Below are 7,456 nucleotides of genomic sequence, written 5' to 3'. Positions count from 1 at the left end.
TGCATCATAGTTATAAACCAAATATTAGTGCATTATATACTTTATACTTAAAGTCTCAGGATTTACTGAGTTTGATTTTTTTATCCAGTGCCAACAATAACAAATTTACACTTACATATATGAAAGCATGTGAGCACCAAGAATTTCAAGCATACCCTTTCATGGAAACCCATCGCTCACACACAGTCCCACAGGAGGACAGATGGAGAGAGGCAGAATGGGAACAGGGGCTTGTACAACTGGGCCGGTGCTTCCATTGTAGAGTAGGTGCGCCGTAAATCTATCTTCTACTAATTGCCAGAGCAGTTCAAACACAAAGTCTGCCACTGAAATCCAATCCTACGGGTGTTGTACAGTGAGTAAAGTTTACAATATGCAACATTTTTTCCTCCGCGGCAAAAAAGGGGACATGGAAGAGGAGGTGAGGAGATGTAGAAGAATGAAGAGGGGAAAGAAGGGGGAATGAGGGCAGAAATAAGGAGAGACAGAAGAAGATGTGGACTCTGCCATCGGCGACATGGAGGATGGAACTGTAAATAGATCACTCACTATTTAGGCTGCATGTCTAATCTGGGGGATCCAGACTGAATGAAAGCGTAGCCGCTGTAGGTGGACTGGGTCCTGTAACGGGACACTGAGGAGGCACAGATAAGGAGACGAAGAGGAGTGACTGAGAGGTGATCGGGGGGGGGGCTGTAAGGAGAGAGGGAGCAGCGATGCAAACGATGTAAACAAGACGTGGAGAGTGTGTGCATGCGTTGTATGAAGCCGTTTCATAAACTGACAATCACCCAGCTACACTGCGCGTAACACAAAATCTAAACTGAGAGACTTGGAACGGGCCAGACTGCTGGGCAATGCAACTCAGCGCCAGTCTGCATTTTGCACCCATTTGAACCTGTTTCTAATTAGGCATTAAGCTGAATTACCAAACCCCGTTCTCCTAATGAGGGCTTTGCAGCTTTGATGCTCATATTCCCTCTCCCTCCCAAACTGTTTTCCCGAAGGTGAACATTCCATAAGATAATTTAAGTTTCATGCAGGAAAGACTTGTAGCCGCATGTGCTGTTTGTTTGTCAGAGCAGCAGTGTGTCGGTATGGGCGTGTGTGTGTGTGTGTGTGTGTGTGTGTGTGTGTGTGTGTGTGTGTGTGTGTGTGTGTGTGTGTGTGTGTGTGCATTCTTTTCTTTAGTGTATATGTCTGGCTCCAGACCCTGTCACTCATCCTCTCTGACCTTTACTAAGCTGTGAAATTCAATTTCAAGCTTGGCTTGCTTTTTGTGCTCAATCCTACACCTGTGCTAAATATGTTCATGGAGAAAATGGGCAGCAGCTAAAGTGACGCACGCAGGGATGTCTAAGACAGAGAGACAGACAGGAGGTGATGCATTCATCAATTCTAATTCCCTCATCAGTGACCTCACCTTTGACCTTTATGTCTTTGCCACCATGTCTGGCGACTGGGGCATTTCCAGGAGGCTCTGGCTAATTGGGTCAGATTGCGGAGAAAGGAGCATTGCGCCTGAAATTGGAAACATATGCAGCTTTACCTCAGTGTGCATGTGTGTGGTAGCAATGGTAATGCAGTTTTCATTAGAAAGATTTTTTTGGGGGGGGTGAGGAGGAGGTGGAATGTAGTGGGTGTGAGGCGAGTGATGAAGAAACAAGGAAAGGGATTGAAAATGTCAAGAAATCAGGTGGAGTCACTGAAAGAAGGATCAAAGTGAGTGAAGATGGAAGAGGAGATGATGGCGGTCCGACAACAGGTACCTTGGGGAGGTTGAGGATGTGTAATTGAGGCCTGACTTGGTGGCTCTGTTGTGGACAGACAGACTGAGAGCCTCACCCTGACAGCTCGGCTCAGCTATTTGCAATAATTGCTATAATAGCTACCTTCCAATTATGCTCAGATCCGAATTTCAAATGCAGGAGGATGTCCAGTGCAGAAGCAACAAACTGATGCCTGATGGCGCTGCCTGTGGGAAAGATTCATCACAGGGGCCGAAGGGAGTAAGAATGACATCTGGAAACTTCAAAATAAGAACCAGTTGAAGATGTCAGGATCCAAAAACTGGATCGTGTGTGGAGTCAAATTAAATTATTATTCTCTGAAGTTACAGTTGGGAGAGACTTTGTACTGTACTATAAAAGCAATCTGCTTGTTTGTTTTTTATGGGGCTTTAATAATATCCCGGAAATCTGTTTCAGTCATGATACTGTTGTTTGCTGAGAACTGAAACCACTGTACAGTATTGAATTATTTGCCTGCTAAATAGTGTGACTTAACTTTAAAGGCCTTTGATGATATAAGGATTAAGGAAAGCTTTTAATGTGACGTTAGTGTGTTAGCATGAAGCAAAACTTGTTCTGGGAATGAATGCCTGAGATGAACCTCTGGGTCTCCTCGGTTGTGAAACGGTTGCAGTTGCATTTGCACGCGAGGAAAAGAGCGACAGAGAGGGCGAGATGGCGAGGGCCTGATAAAATGCGCCCCTGCCTTTTCAGTCATCGTCTTTGTTTGACGATGCTTCCTGTCCACACCGAGCTAATAACTTTCTCTTGCTCCCTTTCTCTCAACCACTCAAACTCTCACTGATGCACCCCGAGGTGGAAATATCTAAGTGCACGCAGGGCAAGTTCAGACAGGGATGAAGATAGAGAGAATGGTGGGAGGGTTGCACGGATTTCGAATGACTGACAGTAAATGCCAAGAGGAAAGAATGCTGCAAAGGAGACACCAGGGAGTGTGTATGTATGTGCACGCTTGTGTTTGACAAGATTCTCAGAAATCTACTTCTACTGTACGCCGGATATGGATGAGACAATGTGTGTGCATAAGATCATGAGCACTTGTGCAATCACTCAATAGGTACAAGTATATCAACGCTGCCGTCCATCTGATGGTCCTGACAGTGTTAAATGTCTCCATCTCTGAGTGAAGACTGCACTTTAGTCTGCTTCTCTATACAGAAGTGACCCGTTTTAGCGGCTTGAAAACCTTCTTTTCATGACTCCCCCCCTTCTCTTTCTGTGTCTCCTCTCCAGGTCCCTATCTCTCCCATCCCCAAACTCTTTCATGAGCAGTCTCTCAGGGGCAGGGTTGTAACACAAGCCTGCACTCTTTTGTCTCCATTCTTTTTCTTATCCTTTCATCTTTTTAAACATTCAGGGGGAAAGGGGTTTGGTGAGATGGAAACCACTACTTGGTAAAGGAAAGAAAGAGATAGCATGTGAGAGAGCAAGAGAGAGTGGGAGGTGGGATGAGGGGGAGGCAGAGTAGCTCCCTTCTTCCTCTCGCTGCTCATCCGCCAATTTATGGCTTTCCTTTTCAACAAGGCCATTCAAGGTGGGGAGGCTCAGTGGACGCGCTGTTCTCGCGGGTCAATAGCAATGAACCCTCGTCTGGTCTGTATGGGGGTGACTTATCTGCACCGAGGACCCATTGAACTGCCTGTCGGCCTGTGTGTCCTCTACAGACCTCCATTGTGACTCCTTCAGGCCTTCTGTGACTTTCCCCTGAAGACCTGTGAGCAGACAGAGAGGCTAGTCAACAGTTCGTATTTTCATCCTTTCAGCTTTAAAAGTAGTCCTGAAATGTCTGCACTCACTCACACAACATCTGTTGCATCAAAAAAAAAACAAAAAAAAAAAAACACTGCGGCATTTAACCATGAAACTCAAAGATGCAAATATCTGCAAGACTGAAGGGAAGTTAAAACCATGTTTAACTTTATTTTGGAACTAGATCTGCAGCAAAAAGCAGATAACACGCTTAACTCCAGAAATGCAAATGAATAAGCAGTACTGCTCATTCATTTGCATTTTCAGTGTGAAGTATGTCATACTTCCCTCTGAAAAACAGACACCTGCTGCTTTGCCTGGAGCGTCAATAAATATTTTAACCGTTTGTAATCAAATACCTTTTAAAGTTTTACGGTTAGTAATAAAGGTATCACTGTTGACAGCTTGAATGTTACCTGAGTAAATTCTGTAAACATCCACATAAAACTTGCTTTCTGTCAGTGTAATATTTACCATAAAATAACTTTAACAGTAAGATTAATTAATAAGATTTGGAGATTTGTTGCTTATAATAATTGATACATTAAAAGTCAAGATTTATAGGAGATTTTCTAAAAAAAAAAAAAAATCACACAAATATAGACAAGGTGGATGCATTTGTGCATATCCATGGTTGAATACAACTGATCAGTTTGATCTTGAAGAAGAGGAGCTTGGTGTTTGGAAATGCAATCTGACTGTAAAATTGATGATACTGGATATTCATTGGCTGACAGCTTATAATTGGCAGGTCAATGGCAATATCCTGGATTATCTTCCTTTCTAGTAATGACTCACAGAATTAGCATCCTGTTCCATTCAGTATGACGTGAAATTATGGTTGTGAGTGGTTCCTGGAGGCTGCTGGGAGTCCCGAGATGAAATGAGTCACAAAGAGGGTGTTGCACCAAAAACCTCCAGGTAATTCCCAGGGTTATTATAGTTAATGAAAACGAACGAAATAACAAAAACTGAAATTGAAAAAATATTGTCGTTAACTGAAATAAATAAAAACTAAAATTAAAAGGAAAAAACGATAACTAATTAAAACTGTATTGTGAGTTTAAAAAACTAACTAAAACTAACTGAAATTATAGATAAAATGACCTTCCTTTTCTTGTTTGTCATTTTATTTAAAAGCCTTGTGGATTGATCATTTTCTGCTCTCCGAGTTTAAGCTGGGAGTGCCGTCGGGCAGCTGTGTGCGTGTGTGCTGCGCTCACGGAGCTGGTCAGCAAAGTAATGGCAGATGTCTGCAGAGAAAGGGGCAGAGTCCCGTATGGAGTTTATTTGAGTCCGATAATACAGATAGAAGAGCGTCTTGTTGTGAATGATGAAAAATGTATGGAACACGTCTCAGTGAGGAAAAAACACCATCAAAGTCCACTTGAGAAGTCAAGGCAGCTACAGAAACCGCCCTGAACCGACGTATTCTGGCGTTCACCTCCGGAGAAATGTGGCTACTCCTCGCTGCCATGCACCACGTTGTGATGAACCTGTTCCGTCCTTGTGCATTTCCGGCCACTTTATCAGTAAGAGAATAACAATCAGGAACAATCAATATAAGGACTCACAAATAGGGTTGCCATACCTGACAGAAAATACGGAAATTACTGAATGTCCCTTATTTAGCAGTTAGGAACAATTCTTATTGTTCCTAACCCGAGGGGTGGCAACCCTATTAAACAAAGTGGGATGGATGGGAACCCTACTCACAAATGTCAGCAAATTTCTGGAGGGAGACTGCCAAAACTGTCGGAATGGACGTGAGGGAATGAAGAAAGTGAAAAAAAAGGGACAAATATGTTTGCAGCCAAAAAACTGAGCACAAAGAGCGAGGACCAAAAGAAGTCCCAGCTGGCACCGCATCAGCACACGACCGTAAGGTAATTAACACACAATTCAACTACACAAGGAGAAATGCGACATGAGGTCGGCCACATGAGCATCTAACCAAGCTAGTTCCAAAACAGAAGCTGTTGTTAATCTGCTGCACTGACGCTGAACTTTATTGGGAGTTTATTGTAGAATGTATTGAGTTTGGGAGTTCATGTTTTTCTTCGTTTCTCCCTGTTGATGTTCACATGTGTCCTTAATATTACACACATTAGCAGGCAATGCTGCTGTCCTGTGAACAGTTGGTTGTTGAATAAATTTCTTTAAAGGGTATCTTTTGTTGAGTTTTTATTACACAATAATCACTCTTGTGCCCTGAATCTTGCACCTGACAAAGTATGTAAAACTAAAACTAATACCGAGACTAACGAAACTAAAACTAAGCAATAAACCAAAAATTAAAAACCAATAAAAACTAGCAAAACCACTCTGAAAACGAATTAAAACCAACTGAATTAGAGGGGAAAAAAAGTAAAAACTAACCAAAACTAAACGATAATGTAAAATCTAAAACTATTATAACCCTGGTAATTCCTTTGGTCCCTAGCAGATTGCCTCAGTTGCCTGAAATTTGCATGGAAGGCACCAACTTGTTTGGAAGCACTCACTTAATACTAGCCGAATGCAATGCAAATTGGAATAGTTGGCGAGTGACTGCATACAAATGAACGTCTTTCATACAAATTACAGGTGCCCACAGCAATCTGCCAGCAACCAAAGCAATCACAGAGGTTTTTGGTGTAGCACCCTCCTTGTGACCCACTTTAGGTGGGACTGCAACTGTGTACAACTGGTTGGGGAATACACATTTTTTTCTCTAGTGGTTCCCAGAGGGTCAACCTACTGGTCTCTAGCTCTGTGTGAGGGTTATGCACCTGACCCCACAGCGTCACACCTCCAAAATGTGGTTTGCAGTCATGTGACTGCAAACCTTTGCAACCAGAGGAGCCGTCCTTCCAATGCCGCCATGAAAAATAATGCAGGTTTAAGGCACTTTGGGAAGCAGTGGCCTTCTTTTATATACTATAGTTAACCCAGCAAATAAAACACAAGGCTAGTTTGGCACCATCCAAAGTCCTGAAATAACTTAAGTCAACCTGTGTAAACATGAACGTGATAAATTATAGGTTGAGTGCACAGTAATTTTTAAAATAGCTTTCAGTCACTTTGTCAGAGAATACAGAACATTTGTTTGTGATTTTGTTTATTCTTTCTCGTGATTTGATGTGCGTGCCAACATGGAAATTAACCTGTAAGCACTGACGCGCCGGCAAACATGCAGAAAAACCTGGCGAGAGCAAAGAGGAAGCAACTGTAAGCAGACTCGGATTTGGCAATAAAACACAGAGTTACATCCTCAGGTTTGATTGTGCCAAACGGGGTTATGTTGCAGCCTCACGCTTGCAGACGAGAACCGTGCAGAATTACGCCATCCAGCCCGTTACGGCTTGTTTCTAATTTACGGCTGATGCCCCATAATGAACTCCCCTTACTTGGACCTGGGCCAGCACTGTATTACTGGCAATTCATACAACTGTTTTCCTATGAAGAGTGAGGCGGGGATCAAAAAAGGAGGGGTTAAAAAAATCTTACAGTCGCGCTTAATTTAAAACTAGCAAATATATGTTACTTTTTCTTTCTTTCTTTCTTTCGGCTAATTGCTGTTTTTTATTTTATGTGTCTGTTTAGGAGGCGGTTCTTTAATACCTCTGCTTACACATATGTTCACCGCTGAATGCTGCAGAACTCTTCTCCATATCGCACTAAAGATCCTAAGGGGGGAAAAAAAGAGTTCGCCTCGTCTTTGCGCTTCTACGGAGAAACCGGAGTCTTAGCGGAGTCGAGCTAGCGGTTAAAGCCAACAGGAGCTTCCGTCGAAATAAAAACCCTGTCTCTCCCTCAGCGTACGTTGGAAATCCAGATTCCTAAATTTAAGTTTTATTTTGAAAGTCACAACAGGAAGTTGCAACTGTAGCACATGCTAGCTTTACCGTACGCGT

Source organism: Archocentrus centrarchus, chromosome 8 (genome assembly GCF_007364275.1).
Source record: "Archocentrus centrarchus isolate MPI-CPG fArcCen1 chromosome 8, fArcCen1, whole genome shotgun sequence".
NCBI lineage: Eukaryota > Metazoa > Chordata > Actinopteri > Cichliformes > Cichlidae > Archocentrus > Archocentrus centrarchus.
The sequence above is the reverse complement of the archived record's forward strand: the minus strand, read 5'-3'. Positions refer to the sequence as shown.